Source organism: Benincasa hispida, chromosome 9 (assembly GCF_027475165.1).
Source record: "Benincasa hispida cultivar pf3 chromosome 9, pf3_genome.v1.1, whole genome shotgun sequence".
NCBI lineage: Eukaryota > Viridiplantae > Streptophyta > Magnoliopsida > Cucurbitales > Cucurbitaceae > Benincasa > Benincasa hispida.
This window is the reverse complement of record NC_143486.1, coordinates 567,621-588,550: the sequence shown is the minus strand read 5'-3', so window position 1 is coordinate 588,550 and position 20,930 is coordinate 567,621. Positions and strand designations below refer to the sequence as shown.

Sequence of the window (20,930 nt, the reverse complement as noted above, 5' to 3'; positions counted from 1 at the left end):
CAAACTTGGAAGTAAGTGGCAAACATCAAGAAACGGATTCAAGATGCTTGCTTCCAAGAATTTGAATCCGGACACAAATATGTGGTGTTATCTTATTAAGCGCAGCATCATGCCTACAACGCATGATGAAACATTAACCAGAGAACGTGTCTTGGCCATCTACTGCATAATGCAATGTATCCCCTTGGACATTCGAAGAATCAGTAGGGATCAGATCAAGGCCATCAAGAATAAGCCTAGAGGGTAATTATACTTTCCATGGCTGATCTACGCATTATGTGAACACGGGCGCATCCTTCTGGGGGATCATTATGAAGCAGTCGATGGTCTAATAGATATTAAGGCAATAAGGCATCTACTTTGAGGATCACAACATCGGTCAGCCTTACTAGCCAAAGAAGTAACACGAAGACCTCGACCATCAGAATGCGCCCCCAAGAAACAAAGCGCCATAATAAGTGAACACAACGATGAGGCTTCAGAAAATGAAGAAGTTGAAGCTGAGCCAGAAATCTTAGTTGAGGAAGTGCAACCTGCTCTAGAGTTTATCCATGATTCGCCAATAACCTAGCCAATAAGAAGTCCTGAGCAAACGCATCAAGAACCCACTTTCATAGATCAGGACTTCTCTCAATCATTTCCTTCACCCCACCAAAGTCCAATTCACACTTTTGTGCCACCTCTAGTAATTTTTGAGCCAACTGGGTTAGGAACCAGTAACGCGGCAGCATCCGAAGGCCTAGTTGGACAAGAAGAGCCAGCGCCCAAACGCAGCAGCATAGACTTGGAGGAGTTGAAAACATTCATTAGTGATAAACTCCGACCGTTGGCCGCATCAATTGAAGAACTTCAACAACAGAACAGGATACTAAGGGATTACCTGAGGCAGCAAACAAGACGCATGCAAGACCAGTTCGTATATACAACACAGTACATCAACCAAGTCTTGGTGGGTATGTTTGCCTTGCCTCCATTACCAGCACATCTCAGGAATGCCCTGCGTTTCATGGATGAGAACCCTGAAGAAGAAGAATGTAGAGATGATGCGCTAGCGCAGTAATATTTTAGGGCGTTGGGTTAAAGAAATTTTTTTGTAATATTGAGTTTATTTGTTCTTTTACATCTTTTTGTTATGTTAATGAAATCTATGTTTAAATATGAAGAATGAATGAAAAGTTATCATTTCGAATCTTTGCGTTTGTCTTCAGTATACTTTATTTTTGTTCTTTGATTATTTTTTTCTAAGTCTTATGCTTAGCATAACCTCAATGATATTAACTATATGAACTCATAAGCATAAGATCAGAGTAAGGAAAATAGACAAGGCTTGAACTTCTCTTAAAAGATTAAGTTTACGTTCTAACGCGTGCAAGCTTTAGATCTTAAACTCCTTTCAATTTCTCAAAGCTTTTTAAAACTTTGTTTCTTTTTTAGCAATGAGAATTTGGCTCGTTTCCAAATTTGGGATGAGTATAGCTCATCTCCAAATTTGAGGATGGGGGAAATCCGAGTGTAGACGCATCAACGAATATACCATGAAGAAAAAGGGAAATAAAATAAGAAATTCAAACGCAGCTCTTCTATCATTTCCTCAAAAGAAAAGAATCTTAATTGGCATGAGCTTAGTTGGAACAGGCACTTGGCCGTAGTTGGATGTCCGCATGACACCCGTGGGGGCAAGCCAAAACGAAGCTAAGTCACCTAGACCAACGCGCCCTATAAAACTCCTCTATCTAGTCAAAAGAAAGAAACTATACCTTGAAAAAGGAATGAATATTAGATATGAGTTTAGTTGTAAAAGGATTCTCACCCGTAGTTGGATGCTCGCATGTCACCGATGGGGGCAAGCCAAAACGAAAGTGGGATACCTGGAGCAATGCATGGGTAAATAAGTACGCAATTATCCAGTGTTTGTTTTTTTTAAAAGAAAAAGCATCTTATGCATTGCTGGTTTAGAAAAGATTGAAATGTTTTGAGAAATGAAAGGAGTTGCGATAAGAAGCCTGCTGCACTAGAAACAAAATATTAGTTTTTTTAAGAAACGCGTCAAGCTAAGTATATTTTCTCAACTCTTATTTAGCTTTGTGATTGAATATGATGAGAGGTGAAACTTGAGTATCTAAGGCTGAGGAGATAGCAAGGAATTACTTTAGAATGCGTGAGGACAAGCATTGTTCAAATTTGGGGGTGGTTGATAACTTGTAAAAATACAAGTTATCTTTGCTCTTAAGTTGAAACAATTAGGGTTTTTAATGATAAATTCTCCTCATTTTTAATAGAAACGCATGGATTTACTTGAACAATGGCAAATTCATGTAAAAGAAGTTTTATCACTAATTATCGCAGTGCTAACGCACTACTTTGCAAAATTTCAATGCAAAAACTGACAACAATGCATTATACAATTGCCGCAGGAAATGCGCTAACGCATGAGCCATGCGTTGGAGGGAATTCAACGCATTGAAGATTCGTTACTCTGGGCTGATTGTGTCACATTACCAGTTGCAAGCATATGCACCTACAACAGGCAGCGTCTGAAAAGCTTTCAAGAGGTCAGGCGGCCAACTAGGACATGGAATTTAATGCTGACCAGGGCATGGATTTAAATGTAGCCCATCCTCCAAGTGGACGAGACCAGCGCCTATAAATACTTGAAGATCCTCTAGAATTAAAGCAGACAATTAGAAGCTCCATACTCTCTGTAAATTTTTAGACTTAGTTTTAGTTGTACAAGCTGTGTCGAGGTGTAAGACGATCGAAGGAACTGAGAACCACCACCACCGCCGACCGGAGTGGAGAAGTTATTCTTGAGAAAGATAATCTGTCCTCGACTCTTTAAAGTGATTATACACAACAAGATTGAGCCAAAGAACTATAAGAGATTGTATTCTTTGGCTTGACTCATTCTCTCTCTTAATATCATTTTCATATCATTTTGATTGAATATAGTTCTTTGTAAAGACTCATTGATCCTTTATAAAGTTCATATATTTGATCCACTTTTGCTACTGTTTGTCTTCTGTTTATGTTGAAAGCATTAATACTTCACACATAATTCTGTTCCAACACCTAACCCAACTTGACAACTTGGTGAAAGCATCTTTAACTTAGTTATTTGAAAGAATAGCTAAGTCGCATGAAACAGAACGCCTAGTACAGCTAGAGATAGAGTTACTGGTGTTTCTTGCATTCTAAGTTAGGCGCATATAACCTAGAGATAGACTTGTATGTCATTTGCATTGAGAAATGTTGAATGGAGTCTAACGCATGAGCAGAAAGATAAGCAAACCATCCTATTTCATCCACACTACATAAGTTGTGTACAAGTATCTTTAACCGGCGCGTCCACTTACAAAAATTCCATTCTCACATGAACCATTATTTTCCACTCAGCTCTTTTGTATCACATTGCACAGGCATAGCATGTTAGTGTAAATAACACATCTTTTGCATTTATTTAGGAAAACCCCTACTGCAAGTACAACGCATTCTCCGTGTTTAGTGAACTGAATCCCTGTGTTCGACCCTAGACTTGCCAGGAACCTAGATTAGATTTATACTTGGGTTTAATCTAGGAAAACTTGAATGCCATTTTAAGGAGTTGTGTGCTCTCTGTATATAACTCTAATGCCCCGACGCATTGCACATATTTGGACGCATCAAGGCACAATACAACACTCATACTTACAATTTATTTTTCCAATCTGTTTTACTCTAAACACTCCTAACGCACCACATGATAGAAAGTGGAACATTTGTGTATCCTAATCGTCATGGGTGGGGCCCTGCAAAGGCTTAAAACTCTTCCATTCGATCATCCTAAGGAGAATCCCAGAAAGGTCAACCTTGTAGTGTCGTTTGTGTATCCTGATTGTCATGGGAGGGGCCCTGCAAAGGCTTACAACTCTCCTATTCAATCACCCTAAGGATGATCCCGGAAAGGTTTGCCTTGTAGCGCCACTCGTGTATCCTGATCATCATGGGAGAGGCCCCACAAAGGCTTACAACTCTCCCATTCGATATCCCTAAGGAGGATCCCGGAAAGGTATGCCTTGTAGCACCGTTTTGCATCTTGATCGTCATGGGAGGGGCCCTACAAAGGCTTACAACTTTCCCATTCAATCACCCTAGGGAGGATCCCGGAAAGGTATGCCTTGTAGCATCGTTCATGCATCCTGATCATCATGGGAGGGGCCTTGCAAAGGCTTACAACTTTCCTATTCGATCACCCTAGGAAGGATCTCGGAAAGATCTACCTTAAGGATCTCGGAAAGATCTACCTTGTAGCACTATTTATGCATCCTGATCGTCATGGGAGTGGCCCTAGAAAGGCTTACAACTCTTCTATTCGATCACCCCGGGGAGAATCCTCGAAAGGTCTACTTTATTATGTTACTCCTTGATCAAAATTTGAAGATTAGGGAAATATGCCATTGAGTATTAAAGATGAGACGGATATGCCATCAAACTTTGAAGATGGGAAGAATCTGCCATCAAGGTTTTGAGCGGAGTCAGGTTGATCGGAGTCGATCTCGCATATAAGGCAGAGCTGAACAGATGAGAGTTGTCCTCGCATATGAGGTAGAGCTAGGTAAACCAAACTTGATATCACATATGAGGTGGAACCACACCAACATTTTTGGATAGGAAGTGAAGCTACACCAATATTTTGGAGAATGGGTGAAGTTGTACCAACATTTTGGAGAGGAAACGAAACTGCACTATGACTTTGGAGATGGAGTGAAGTCGCGTCATCAGTTTGGAGATGAAGTGAAACCGCGCCATCAGTTTGGAGATGAAAGGAAGCCACGCCATAACTTTGGAGAAGAAGCGAAGCCGCACCAACATTTTGGAGAGGAAACGAAACCGCACCATTACTTTGGAGATGAAGCGAAGTCATGCCATCAGTTTGGAGATGAAGCGAAGCCACGCTACAACTTTGGAGATGAAGAGAACCACGCCAGACTTTGGAGCTAAAACGAAACCACACCAACATTTTGGAGATGAAACGAAGCTGTGCCATCAGTTTGGAGATGAAGCGAAGCCATGCCACAACTTTGAAGATGAAGCGAACCACACCAGACTTTGGAGATGAAGCAAAGCTGTGTCGTGATTTTGTAGTCCAAGTCATTGAAGATGGAGCCGAACCATGCACACTGACCATGAACTTGAAGATGAAGCGGAGCCATGCACACCGACCTTGAGCTTGAAGATGGAGCGGAGCATGCACACCGACCGTGAACTTGAAGACAGAGCGGAGTCATGCACACCAACCTTGAACTTGAAGATGGAAGTAGAGCCATGTTCACCAATATTTAACTTGAAGATGGAAGTAGAGCCATGCACATCGATCTTGAACTTGAGGATGGAAGTGGGGTCATACACGCCAATCTTGAACTTGAAGATGAAGCAGCATCGATGGTGCCTCTGAACTTGAAGATGGAGAAGCATCGATGAGACCTTCACGAATGAGTTTGAAAAAGCATCCGCAAATCCTCCGCATTTGAGTTTAACGAAGCATTGGTGAATCCTCTGCACTTGAGCTTGAAGAATCGATGAATCCTCTGCATTTGAGCTTGAAGCATCGACGAATCCTCCGTACTTGAGTTTGACGAAGCATCGATGAATCTTCATATCGAGCTTGACTTCACAACTTTGAGCATGAAGATGGCATTGCAAAGCCTCCATACTTAAGCATGAAGATGAAGCATCGATGAAGGCTGTAAACTTGAAGATGGAGGAGCATTGATGAAGTCTATGAACTTGAAGATTGAAGAGCATCGACGATGCCTCTGAACTTAACGATGAAGGAGCATCTAAGTTTGATTTTAAAGAGGAAGCAAAGCGCATTCCAAGTGTGTGCCTTTTATTTACTGTGCTAGCTCCTTACGAGGGATGAACATCTTCAATCCATTGTGTTGCCCCCAATAGGGATGAACATCTTCAATCTGGAGTGTCATTCTTTAACGGGGATGATCAACATCAAACTTGTAGTATCATACTTAGGTAGTTATGGTACCTTTTCTGATGGACTAAACTTAAATTTCTTTAAGTTGCCTTCGTACTCTTAAAGAAAGGGATCAAATCATGACGTAGTTCAAGTTTTTTTTTTTTTTAATAACTGGACTGAACTTGAAGTTTCTTTCAAGCTGCCTACATACCCTTCATAATGATAGGGATCAAGTCATAATGTAGTTGAAAAACAATGTTTTTTTTTTTGTTTATTTATTATTATACGCAACTGAACTTAAATTTCTCTAAGTTGCCTACGTACCCTTTATATGACAGGGATCAAGTCGTAACGTAATTCGTACAAAGATTTTTTTTGAGGGGGCTGTTCACATTTTAAGCTCATGAGGGCCAAGAGCATCATGCAGTTTAGGCTCTTGCGATGAGGAGCTTCTTCATTTAAACTTCAAAAGATCTTATTTCATCATGGTTTTGATCATCTTCTTCATTTGTATAATTCGTCAATATGATGAGTTTTGGCTTCACTATCAAGGAACCTTCTATACTTATGTCGACAGAAAATTTCCTTTTCATGGGTGAAAGGACACGACTGTGAATCTTTTCGTTGTTGTTTTCTTCATGGAATGACGTCGCCTTCAAGATTTTCATCCTTCCTTTATGTTAATCACTTGTTGTCTTGAGACGATCAAAAGCAGATGCTGAAGGTCGATCTTTCATTGATGTGGATATACTTAGCCTTTTAAAGGCTGAAGTTCGAGTAAAAGTAGTTGTTGGACATTGGTCTTTTTCTCCTAATATGGCCATACTCAATCTTTGAAAGACTAAAGATCGAGCACTTGAAGGCTTAATACGATCGAAGATAGAAGTTCTTTGCTTCATTTCTTCTAAGTTATTGACTTCTTCGACAGTTATATGATTGTTGTCGAGTTCCACTATGCCGACCGTGTGACATGCAATAACTTTGGATACTTTCTCTGGACGATTATTGAGAAAGCTTCTTGGGAGAAATTCTACCAAAGCTGTTGGTCGTCGGAATCTAGAGAAGTCTTTGTCTTATTTCTTAGCAGGCTTAGGCTTCCGTTTCATCCTTTTGCCTTTCTTTTTATGAGCCTTGTTCCTTCTTCTATAGCTTCAATAGGAACGCGACTCTTTTTGGGTGAAGTTTGGCTGTCTTCTTTTTTGACGAGTCATAACTATCCACCCTTCGTTGTCATCTTCAACAAGCTCATCTTTCTTTTTGGAATTTGTTGTTTGAATCTCTTCCTGGAACCGAACAACTATAGTCTCGAAGGCTCCAAATTGGATCAGGCTTTGTCTTTGAGCATGGGACAGAGACAGTGTTGGAACACTTGAAGTTGCCGCTACTGTAGCGTGATTTGTTTGAGCTATTTCATCAAGCTTCATCTCAATCTTCTTTTCATGAGCCAATAGAATCAGCTCTTTTAGCACAAAGCACCTTTCCACTGGGTGGTTAACGACCCAATGATACTTGCAGTAGTTAGGATCATCTACTTTTCCTGTTTGTTCCAGCCACTTGCATTCCGGCAGTTGAATAAGTTGCTTCTCTAGCAGTTGCTCAAACATATCTGCCACATTAGAGTCAGGGAATGGATAAATCTTCTCCTATCTTTCTTTAAGAGTTGGACGACGTTTCTCATCTTCATTGTGCCTTCTTTAAAATTTTGTTTGTTTTCCTTTTGAAGAAAATTTCAACAGGGTCACATGAACGACCATAGATTCTTTTGTGGCACTATCCACAATCTTTTCGATGCCCTTGGCTTCATTCTTGTATTTTCTCCCTTCATGAAGTAGGAAATCTTTAGTTCCCCTGTTGACGATGCTCAGCTCCATATCATGAGCTCGTGTTGTCAAACGAGAGGTTTTATCCCTTGTAAGATGTAGAGAAGTTTCTAGTGCATGCCCTAAGTGCACATCTCCATTGCAGATAATTCAGTGAGTCTATCTTTGCAATCGAGACTCAAAGCTCTTTATCGGTTAATGTAGTCGATGACCGATTCTTCTTTTCGCTATTTTGTGTTCGTTAGCTCCATCATGCTAACAGTGCACCTTATGCTGTAGAAGCGGTTGAGGAACTCTCTTTCCAACTGTTCTCAACTGTCAATCACTTCTGGCTCCAAATCAGTATACTAATCGAAAGCATTTTCTTTCAAGGTACGGACAACTGCTTGACTAGCTGGTCTCCTCTGGTTCTTGCATTTTCGCAGGTTTCAATGAAGTGTGCAACATATTGTTTTGGATTGCTCTTTCCATCGAACTGCTGGAACTTTGGAGGTTGATACCCAGCTGGCATTCTCAGGTTTTCAATTCTCTTAGTGTACGGCTTGGAGTACATAAAAGAAGATTGCGATGGTCCTTCATACTGAGCCTTTATGGAGTTTGTAATCATACCTTGCAGCTGTTGAACTGACAGGGCGACGACAACGGTAGATTGTTGTGGTTGGTCTTCCTGCAAGACAATTTTCCTTTGTCATTGACTTTTGTAGTTGGAGATTGACTCGACTCAACAGTATCTCGAGCCTGTATCTGGTCTCTTAAAGCAGTGATTTCATGATCTCGCTCCTCTACATCCTTCATTAAGAGATTAACTTCCTGTCCATCTTTGCCATGGATGACTCAGTCGTTACATCAACCATTATGACAGACACTACGTCAAGGTATGATTCTTTCTTTGATTGGTCAGAAGCAGAGGCAGAGTTGTCAAATAAGGGATTTTCTCTTATGATGATCTCGCCTTTAAAAGATTCCATCAGCTGCTCCCAGATTTTCTTTGCGAAGAAAAAACCTTGTTCTTGCTCCTGCATACTCTCATTTGAATGGTTATAGGTGACAAGTCTTGTATAGGTGTTACTTGCAACAGTTGCCTTAGATGCAACTTTCTTTGGTGCCATTAGTTTACTTGAATGTTGAGAGAGAGATGAGAGGTAGAGAGGTCCCACTAGGCATGCCAATTTGTTCGCACGAGATTTCAAAAGAAATTTATTTCGTGAAACTTGAAATTTGTATTTGTACTAATTTTGTGGAAAGTGAGTACAATCACTAATACATAGTATTTTGATGCTTTCAAAATAAACTATAATCTTTAAGCTGGTTGATCTTTTTGAACGATCGACCTTTGGGCTTGTTGATCTTCTTGGATGATCGGCCTTTGGGATTGATAATCTTCTTGGATGATCGACCTTGGGCTTGTTGATCTTCTTGGATGATCGACCTTTGGGCTTATTGATCTTCTTAGATGATTAACCTTTGGGCTTATTGATCTTCTTAGATGATCGGCCTTTGAACTTGTTGATCTTCTTGGATGATCGACTTTTGGGCTTGTTGATCTTCTTGGACGATCGACTTTTGGGTTTGTTGACCTTCTTGGATGATCGGCCTTCGGGCTTGTTGATCTTCTTGGACGATCAACCTTTGGGCTTGTTGATCTTATTGGAGAATTAATGGTCACATGAGGCTTCTAGAGAAACGTGTTTCGTGGAGTTGATGTTGATGTTGATGTTAATTTGATGCGATGTGGTTCGATCTCTAGTGCTTGATCCTCTGATTCTCTCTCGATTGAATGCATACGCTTGATGTATAGAAGTAGAGCGTGTGGATGTTCTTGAGCTTCAAGTCTTAGAAGAATGTTTGTATCTTCAAAGGACTTTAGTCTTCAAGCGTGTTCAGAATGCTTGTATCTTTTTCAGCCTTCAGAATGCTTGTATCTTCAAAGGATTTCAGTCTTCAAGTGTGGTCAGCTTCAGGAGTCAAGGAGTCTTCTGATTGTAGAGAATTCCTCTAAGCTCTCTGGAGTGTAGAATTGCTCTCATCCACAAATGAGGAAAGCCTCTCTATTTATAGAATTCTCAATGGCTTCATGGGCTTAGTCTTGGTTGGTCCATAGACCTGGTCCCCGACCCAACTAATTGGATTTCATCTTATTTGACCTTTGGGTCCAATTAAACCTATTTTTGGGCTAAATTGGACTTTTACCCAAATAATAATATCAAATTGGACCAAATTAATCCTATTTGATTCAACGGTCATGATAAAACCACGTGGCATCATCGAAATTTGACTTCGACTTCAACTTCAACTTGGGACATATGTCAACTCCTAATTGGGCCTAAATTTAATGATTTATAATTTCGTCATTAATTTAGTAAATGACGTGACAACTTGTGATTGGTCCAAAATTTCTCATTCAACAAATGCATTTTCTCTCTACAAAAAATGTAGTTTCGCTCCATCATTAAGAAAACATCAAAATAAGCAAATATATATATATATATATATATGTATGTATGTATATAAATCGAAAATGAAAATAATAAAAATGATAAATTTGTCCAAAAATAATACTAAAATAAGTTCAAAGTTAAATACATGTTTTAAATATACAACCTAAAAAGGATGTTTGTAAAAAGCTAATGTAAGCCCGAAGTACATGGGCTAAGCCCAATAGAGGCCCAATAATAAACATCTTGGGAGAACGGGTCAGCATTCTTCCTCCCTCTTCCTCTTCCTCATTAACCGCAGACGAAGAGAGCGACCCGTTCTCTCTGAATGCTTCATCGACTCCGCATCCGAGGTTTGCTCATTTTCTCTTCTCCCCACTCCCGAGTTTTTTTAATTTTGTTCTAGGGTTTCGGGTCTTGTCTTTCGATCCATGAATTTATCTCCGCTCTTTCAGTAATTGTTCTTAGATTTGTTTCTTTGTTATTGTGTTGTTAATTTCTTATAATTTGATTCACCTGATCCATCTATTTCGAATGATGTCCCTCTGAAACTCAGAATTAAGATCTATAAATATTGTGAGACCTGACTACCATTAGCAATTTACTTATTGATTGGGTGTTCCCATCATTTACAACGGTTGATCGGAAATTTTCTCAATCTGCTTTGAATTTCTGTTATGTTTTTGTTTTCTTGATTTGTATCCCCCTTTGCAATCTGATAGACTGGAGAAGACAGTGTAATAAGAATTGTATCTGCTCCCAGGGTTAGTTAGAGGAAGGTCGATATTCATATTGATCCCGGTTGTTAGCGTAGCTGAAGAGTAAGACATATCGGTATTAGAGAAATGCCTGGTCAGAAGATAGAAAGTGGTCACCAGGACACCGTCCATGATGTTGCGATGGATTATTATGGAAAGCGTCTTGCAACAGCTTCATCTGACCAGACCATTAAGATAATTGGAGTCAGTAACTCAGCTTCTCAGCATCTAGCTACGCTTTCGGGTCACCAAGGGCCAGTTTGGCAGGCTGCTTGGGCGCACCCGAAATTTGGGTCATTGCTGGCTTCGTGTTCTTATGATGGACGTGTGATTATATGGAAGGAGGGCAATCAGAATGAGTGGACTCAAGCCCATGTTTTTGACGATCATAAATCTTCGGTTAATTCTATTGCTTGGGCTCCTCATGAATTGGGTCTATGTTTGGCATGCGGTTCCTCTGATGGGAATATTTCAGTATTCACTGCAAGGCAGGATGGTGGTTGGGATGCATCAAGGATTGACCAAGCTCATCCACTTGGTGTCACATCGGTCTCATGGGCCCCTTCATCTGCGCCAGGCGCTCTGGTTGGTTCTGGCTTGGTTGATCCTGTTCTAAAGCTTTGCTCTGGTGGTTGTGATAATACTGTGAAGGTCTGGAAACCATATAATGGAATTTGGAAGATGGACTGCTTCCCTGCACTTCAGATGCATACTGATTGGGTTAGGGATGTTGCATGGGCGCCGAATCTCGGGCTACCGAAATCTACTATTGCAAGTGCTTCTCAGGATGGAAAAGTTATCATATGGACTGTAGCCAGGGAAGGGGATCAATGGGAAGGAAAGATATTGAATGATTTCAAAACTCCTGTCTGGAGGGTTTCATGGTCTTTGACTGGAAACATCTTGGCTGTGGCGGATGGGAACAACGATGTGACTTTGTGGAAGGAATCTGTTGATGGGGACTGGCAACAGGTGACAACGGTAGAGCCATAGATACCAGGTTTTTAATTTTTGCTGTGCATCTGGTTTTAGACTTTATAATCTGCTTGGTAGATGAGAGATATCTTGTTTCTTTCGGAATATATATATCATTTATTTGTTCTTCTGCTTTAAAACTTTTAACCACCGATCCACATTGATCATTTTAACTCCGGCATTTAAGTTCGCGTGAAATGAACTCTGATTATCAGTCTCCCTCCCTCTCCTTTGTTATCAGTTGGCTGTGATGTGGTAGGGAGGTTCAATAGAAGATAGGCAGAAACAACCCCCATGGGTTGGCTAAATGGTCTTTAAATGAGTAGTAAAGAGTTTAGGGGGAATGCATTCAATATATAGGATAAGATCGATGTTTAGTGAGAATAGTTGTGAGTGCAAAACCAACTAGACATGAAATGGTGTTTAGTGGATCACTGATTTAGGTCTCGTTTGGTAACTATTTGGTTTTTTAAAATTAATCTTCTAAACACTTTTGACCACCCATGAATTTCATTGATTTGTTATCAACTTTTGACCAATGATTTTAAAATTCAAGCCAAGTTTTAAAAAGGAGAAAAAGGTAGTTTTCATAATTTGTCTTTGTTTTGTTTTGTGTCTTTTTTATTTTTGGAATTTGACTAAAAATTCAAATCTTTCTTCAAGAAATTGTGAAGGAAGTATGTTTAATTTTAAAAAACCAAATGATTATCAATGGAGATGAGGCATTAGGTTTGTGTTCATAAAATTTCTGGTTGTGGGTGCTTACTTATCGGATTATGGGTTGTAGCTAATTGACATAAAAAGTATATAAAGATTGGAACATCATTTTTCTTGGCCATTCAACTTGCAATTCTTCCTGGACTGCCTTTGGAAGGATGTAAATCATCAAAGCAGCTTTTAACGAAGGAGGTTCTGTTATATGGCATTGTTTAAAGAGTGCATTGCATGTGTGAGTAATATTTCTGCTGGCATCGTATCTACTGGAGTGGTTAGTTTAATTTGTTGCGTGCATGGAGTAAAACGACTTTGTAATGTTTGACATTTTTATTAGACGGGGTTATATGCAAGTCTTCACCAATGATACGTTCTCGACATTGCCCGTTTACCTCACTCCAAAGGTTGAATTATTGAGGGATATGTTAGTAATCGACAACGCTCGTACATAATAATAGTGGGCAAATAATTTTTTTCACAACTTCCTTCATATTTTGGCAATATATTGCTGAGATTTTACATGCTTGGCATGGCCCATGGTTGTTGAATAATGACCCGTACTTTTCTCAAATTTTAAGACAAAAGTTTTGAAAGCTAACGAGTATTTTTTTTTTCAAAATTAACCAAAAATTTAACTCTTTTCTAAAAAAAAAAAAAAAACTGTAATAATTAACATCACTCTTAAATATGTTTTTAATAATTCAAAACTAATTTTGATGATACATTTAGAAGTATAAAATTAAATATTAAATTAATTTTGAGTCATTGAAGACGTATTTTGGAGCGATTTTATATATGATAAAAGTGATTTTAATCCTTTTAAAATCATTCTCAAACATACCCTAAACAAATGATGGGAAGACAAAGTTTAATTTTTGTTCTCATTCAATGTGTTGATAATTTGCTTAGGAGACATGATCGTCACGCATAGTCTTAGAAGACCCTCATAAGACAACTTTGTATATATGTAAATTATTAGAGTTTTAGTCCAAGTGAGAGTTTGTTAGGTTGTATGTTCTAAATCTGGTAATTTGTAAATATTAAACATATTCTATTTGCAATAAAGATATCATTAACGTTTATTAAATAAAATGCAAATTGCACTTGTAAAGACTAAATTCAATAAAGTAAGATTTATGGTTATTATATGAATATTTGGACTATATGTGAAGACATAAAGATGGATCAAGTTCAAGTAAATAGCCAAAATGGTCTATAGTATATGAATAAGGTTGGGTACCTTATTTTGGTAACATTATCGAATGCGGTTCACTTTGTACTTAATACAAACGATGTGATCCAAAATCTTTTATGTGGAGATATGCAAGTGGGGTATCCGTTTAAGACTAATTATTTCAAAGCGATGACCTAGGTAACTTGACCTTAATCCTAAGCTAACTATGAACTCCTGTTTATTCGGGAGTAGGTAGCTATGGACATAGAGTGCAATATGAAATTGACTCCGACCCGCTTTTAGGATTAGTAGAGAGGTTGTTCTCTTAAGTACTGATTTCAGGTCTTGAACAAGGGGTCTCACCCTCTCATTAGCCCGAGAGATACCTAGTTTGATGATTGGATTTCAAACCAATTGTTCATTAGAGGATTAGTGAAATTTAAAGAACAAGATGTAATCTTGGGGGTAAAACAGCTATTGATCCAACCGTTATTACGAACAACCTGTGAAGGTTAACTTACTAATTGTGGTTATATCGAGTGGACACAATTATATCTACAATGAGGGGAGTACAACTACTGGGTTTTAGTGGAGTGACCTAGTAGTTATCGAATGTTGATTAGTTCAGTTTAAAGAGTTTAGCCGATTAATCTCGGATCGTTGGAACCCATGACCTGTAGGTCCATTAGGTCCCCTACTAGCTCACAAACGGATTAAACCTTAGAATAGAGTGATGAGTTTAATTTGAAATATTCAAATTCGAATTAAGGGAATTAATAATTATATGTAATATAATTACATGTTTAATTATCGAATTAAACGAGATTGGAGAATCGGATAATATTTAAATTTGATTTAAATATTAATTACATGAATTGAGATTCATGGTTGTGGAATTGGTGTTTAATTAATTTAACATTTGATATTAAATTAATAAGAATAAATTAAATTACTTAATTAATTATTAATTTTATTTAAAAATTAATTATTGGATTAAGTTTTGTAAAGTTAATAAAATTTTAGTTTAATTAATGAATTAACTTTGGTCTTAATTTTGAAAAGAATTTCAAAATTAATAAAAAATTTGGATTTGGAAAAATCCACTAAAAGTGGGATTTTCCCATTTGCATAACACCTATTATCACACTCAAATTCCTCTCACAATTGAAAGTAGGAACTGGCTTTCATCTATGCAAAGTAATTGCATGATGTACTTTTACATAAACTAAAGGTTTTTCAGCTGAAAAGAAAGCCATGCATCCGGTTTTTTGATAGAAAAAAAGTTGAAGAAGTAGGGTTCCTTGAGCTATAAAAAACAGAAAGTTGCTTCTTCAAAATTCCCTAAAAATTAGCTCATTTTGATTCCCACAAATCAATTTAAGGCCCAAAAAGAATAGTAGGAAAAATCTTTTGGTGGTCTACACCTTGTACCTGAGGAAATTGAAGCTGAATTTGAAGTTTAAAGTCTTTAAAGGTGAGTTATATTGAAACCCTCTTTTTCTTCATATGAACATACTTAATTTGATGCTAAAATTAATGAATTATAGAACTTAATGATCCTAATTTCTTCCGTTAATTACTTGTTGAATCCATCGATGAGCAAATTTTAAAGTTTCATCTAAAAGAATGACAAAAAGGTTTCAAAATTATAAAAATTAAAAAAATTATATAATAAAAAATAATAATTAGTAAATGACAAAACCACTCTAAAACAATAAAATTAAATACAAACGAGAATGCAAAGATACATTTCTTCAAAAGTAACTCGAATACCACAAATACACTATATCTAAAACATTCTAGAATCACAAATACACAGTATCTAAATATTTCAAAAGTAAGCAAAAATTAAAAATCACCCAATATGGTTCTTAACGCTTCCAGCGCCTATAGAATGCATGTATGTGAGGGAAGATGACGACTAGATGGTGAGGGCCATTAGAAGTTTATGGATATCTATAACGATAAACTTCCTCCAAGGTGAGAAATGGCAAAGTTGGTTGTACAAGTAAGGACGATGCGACTATTGGAAATATGATGGGGTTTGACACCAAACCAGTTGTAGGGAGTTTCATCGTCTTCATTCCATGTGATCATTTTGTTCATAGGATCTTGAAAGCCAACTTTAAACACTATCAATCATAAAAACGTCATTATTAAAAACTATGTTCAAAGTAGAAACAAAAGTAGGAAACATGTGTGTAAGTGAAAAAAATCAAGGGTGGTTGTCAAAAATTCAAGAAAGGGTTCTTGAACCAACGATCACACACATGAGATTGAGAAGGAGAAAAGAGATTTGGGGGACCGGGTGAAGAAGATGAGATTTAAGGTTTTTTGTTATCTCATTTTAATAATGATAGTAACAACAACAATAATAATAAGCTGAAAAATATATATCTATATATACACGCACATGTTCCAAACATTTAAGGTACGATTCTCATTTGTATGTTTCTTTTTAAGTACAACAAACCATTTTTACTTGTTTCTATATGAAAAATTGAAAACATCGAAAATATGAAAAAAAAAATCAAATTAATTTGATACAATATGTATACAATAATGAAAAATATTCAGATACAATTGAATTTGAAGCAAACATTTAAACCAATCGAAAGTTAGTAAAATAAATTCAAATATAAATTGGAGAAAATCAAGTTTTTGTTTATTGTGATTAATTAATTCGGTAAGTAGTTAGATAAAATCTAATTTCATAATAACATATAAATTCAAATATAATTTGGGATAAAATCAGGAACGAGTTCATTTATTTACTATTACACTGTATTTATAATTCCATTTTCATTTAAGCTTCAACAATTACACTATATAACTCTACCAACCACAAAACCTATGAAAGAAGCCTAACTCGTTGTAGAGTTATAGCAAAAACAGCAAGATTGCAAAAGTAAATATTTATTTATTTGCCAAAAAGATAAATTAATGGTATAATAATATAATAAGATGATAATGAATAAAATGTGATTAAAAAAATACAAAAAATGATAAAACTTTAATGAAATATACAGTTTGTTAGGTGATTATATGTTTAAATTATTGAGTAAAATCCTAATTAAAATAAAAAAATAATTCGAATTTAAAATAATAAAAAACGAATAAAATAATATAAAATCTAAAGATATATTTTAAGTTAAAATCAAAATAGTGATGAAAAGATTAAAGATTTATTAATTTTGAAATATTTTCGAAAAGTGGTTAAATCAAATAAAAACAAATATAAAACTACCAATTTAAATTTTAAAATAAGAGAAAAATTCGGTACCTTTACTTCTTAAATCCGTTAGGTTGAGTCTCATAACCGACGATTTGTATTTTTATTGAGAATTGATACACGGTCTCATAATAGACATTCTATGTATACGGTATTTCTATTGAAAATGTATACATGGTATCTCAATTACACAGTACTAAAAAAAACTATTAGTCGACCATACCAAGGGCAATCTTGTAATTAAAAAAAACATATGTCATGTGTGCGACATGCTTTTAACAAAAATCTTATTATTTTCATTTTCTGACGGAAAAAAACAAAAGGTGCCATTTGATTTTGTTGTTTTTTCAATTTCTCTAATAAGTATGTGGAGTCCACGAAATAAATAAAAAATAAGTTATTTAATGACAATGAATGGAAGGAGCTGATACCAGGACAATGTTTTTTTGTTTTTTTGTTTTTTTTTTTCACAATCCCAGCCCTTTCTTTTATTTACCATACGAACGCCTAGAGTTGACTGGGATTAAAATGACAGGTCATCAATGAATTTTGTTTGATAAGTTTAACAAGGGACTGTCTTATTTAAGAGTATCTGGCAGAAAGCGCAAGTTAATAATAATAATATTATTTTTTTAAATTACAATGAATATTGGATTTTTTTTTTAGAATATAGTTAGAGTTGATAGTGCATATTATATGTCAATTGAATTATATGATAATTGATTGGTGATGCTAAACTAAAACCAAATCAATATTAGTTTTAGTCAGTTTAGGCATTTTTTACGATTTCTATTTGCACCCTTAATAGATACATAGAAATTATTATGTGTTCAAACAATATTCATAAGTTAATTTTGTTTTTTCTTTTTTTTTTTTTTTTTTTTTTTTTTTTTTTTTGTTAATGAAGGAATTTGGAAAATGTATCCAACCAATTTAATTATTAAACGTTAAAAGAAGTACTAAATAGAATTTAAAAAAATATTTAAATAAAATAAAGTTAAGGTGTATTTAAGATGAAATAACCTATTCTCAAAATCTGATATAAAAGTGTTCATGCTAAGTTACTGATTTCAACATTTTCAAAATTTTAATACGATTGTTAAACTAATTGAAATATATTAAATCTTTTACCTAATAAATATAAATGCATATATTTTACCATTATTATTTATATATAAAAAGACATTTGGAAGAGTAAATTGAAATTAGTGATTAACCATGGAGAGAAAGAGAGAATTTAGGCGATAATGAAGTCAAAAAGAAGCAAGAGGAAACATCCCAAGAAAAAAGAATGGAGGGATTATTAAGGGGAATACGTCTGTGCAATGCACGTGAGCGAGTGCACGTGCGAGGATGGGACAAGCACGTGCGAGGAAACTTGAAGGAAACGACGGTCATTGCGGGCTATAGATTCCGGCCACGTGGAAATTGACCAGCCATTAGGGACCAATGGGCTGGCTTTTATAAACCGAAAACCTTGAGAACCCTCTCACATGCTCCCTGACACAACCCCCACCTTTGTCACGTGTTCCCTGGACCCCACCGTTCCTTTTAAATTAATTCCAAACGGAAAAAAAATAAAGCTTACACATAAAAAAAGAAAAAAAAAGAAGCAATATTCAAGTATCTTGAGTTTATTATTATTATTATTAGTATTCTTTTATAAATAGTTTTGGTCCTTCACCGTTCATTCAAGCAATAATTTAGTTCCTAGACTTTATTAAGTAACACTTAAGTCTTTACTGTCTTTAAATTTTTCACCATTTAGTAAATAAAGTCTAAATATACTAACAGTCTAACAATTTAATACATAGAGTGGAAATAATAATACTATTCTTTTTAATTACACTTTTTTCTTTTTTTAAAAAAATCTACTTCAAATACCGAGAAAAAAACTAAAAAATATATATTTAGAAGATATAATATATTTGACACGTGATTGGACGTTTCATCAAAATATATTTGTGTGTTTTTAAAATCTAATAAAAACTTAGTTTGTATAAGTTATTTACATATTTGATAATTCATATATATTTTTTTTATTTTAAGTATAATAGAGAGTCGAATGATTCAAATCACAAACTCTAAGTAGCTAACACATTTCATATCTCATTAAGATATAATCATTTGACATTTAATAATTCTTAATATTTTGTATGATATGATTAAATCATTATAAATTTCAAACTAGATATTATCTTAAAAGAAAAAAATCCATCGCATAAGGAAAATGTTACAAACTAAAATTTAAAATTCAAGTAAATCGGTATTTCAACAAAACTAGGTAGGTACATTTCAATAAACAAAAGTACTTTCTAACTTTTTTTTTTAACAGTGTAATGATTAATCCAAACAATTTAATACATATTTTAATCAAGCGGAAATAACTAAAAAACCTTATCCAGTTTTGGGATCAGTGTCAATGTCCTCAATTTACTCGCAACATTTTTACAACCATTAATAGCATCTCTCTGTTTTCCCCGAAAAGAAGCATATAAATCATTATACACATTTTTTTTCCAAAGGAAATCATTATAAACTTTGCAAAAACTCAGGTAAAAAAAAAAAAATTCACAAAAACTTAATTCATATAATTGATAACAATAATTTGAAAATCGAGTATTTAGAATTATTTGGTATATTTTATTAAATAATTTATCTTTTTAGTCCATGTGATTTTAAAAATTATAATTTATTGTTTATGATTTGATAAAATTTCATAAATAATTTATATAGTTTAATAAAATTCTCATAGTCTCCACAATATGGAATATAAAGACTATATTATAACTTTTTCTAAATTAGAAGAATTAAATTTCTAATTTAATAAAAAATGAGAAAATAAATGCATTTGATCATTGAGTTTTAAAAATATACATTTTTAGTCTTATAAATTTTTTAAAATAGACTCTCTTAAGTAGAGTTTTTAATTATTTAAATAACTATGTGACATTTGAAAACTAGAAAAATAAATATAGAAGATAATTTTAGATCAAATATGATAAATTTTAAAAATAAAATTTCTTATTTAAAATAATAATGAAAATGACTTCAAATACCTTTAAAACATAATCTTTCAGGGAATAAGAAGTCAGATTTTAGAAAATTTATGAGGCAATTACATGAATTTTTAAAAACTCGAGAATTAAAAGAATACGTATTCAAAGCCACGAAGCAAATGTACATGTTCTTTAAAAGTGAAAGATTAAAAAGATTGTTTCCTTTATTCAATATATTGGATAGACATAGGGAAGAGAATAAAACTGAATTTGGAATGAGAGAGATTAAAAGAGAGAAGAGAGGCATGGTGTTTTAATGTTTGATGAAGTTGAGCTGTAAGCGTCGTGCTTAAACGTGGGAAGAAGAATATAATAAAGGGTTATGATGGGAAAACAAATAATAATTATATTAAAAACAAATTTAAGTTTATTATACAATAATTAAAAAAAAAATCATATTTAAAAGAAAAAAAATATTGAAAAAAGCACACGTCCCAATGGGAAAAATATTATTAGCTAAGGCAGAAGAATCCGGCTGTAATTTTGGACATTATTTGACGAATCACAGCGACAAAACCTGCAAGATCGATTCTTGGCGGGTTGAAATTTTTATCCTTTCTTTTATATTAAAAGAAAAAAAAAAAAAGAGTAGAAGATTAATGTTTGTAATTAATTGGAGATTAATTTTATAAAATTACTATATTGCCCCGGAAAGCCATTGACGACGTTGAGAGAAAACTGGAGTTGGGATTACTAGTGGTAGAGAGGTTAAATTTGAAGAAAAAGGAAGGGTGTTACGGTCAGAGTGAAAAAAAGGGGTATATTTTGGATGGGAAAAAAAAAAGAGGAGAGTTTAATTGGAAACAACTTTAC

The 20,930-nt window shown here is 35.0% G+C and overlaps 1 pseudogene across 2 annotated transcripts; it reads left to right on the top strand.

Annotated features, from left to right (window-relative positions):
* Positions 1 to 10,430: 10,430 nt before the first annotated feature.
* LOC120087329 (protein transport protein SEC13 homolog B pseudogene) lies at positions 10,431 to 12,085 on the top strand (annotated as a pseudogene). Of its 2 annotated transcripts, none has more exons than XR_016532326.1 (2): positions 10,431 to 10,558; positions 10,928 to 12,085. The product of XR_016532326.1 is annotated as a protein transport protein SEC13 homolog B pseudogene, transcript variant X2 (transcript). The 2 variants fall into 2 exon arrangements; XR_016532325.1 differs by having other exon boundaries at positions 10,437 to 10,558; positions 10,969 to 12,085.
* Positions 12,086 to 20,930: the final 8,845 nt, after the last annotated feature.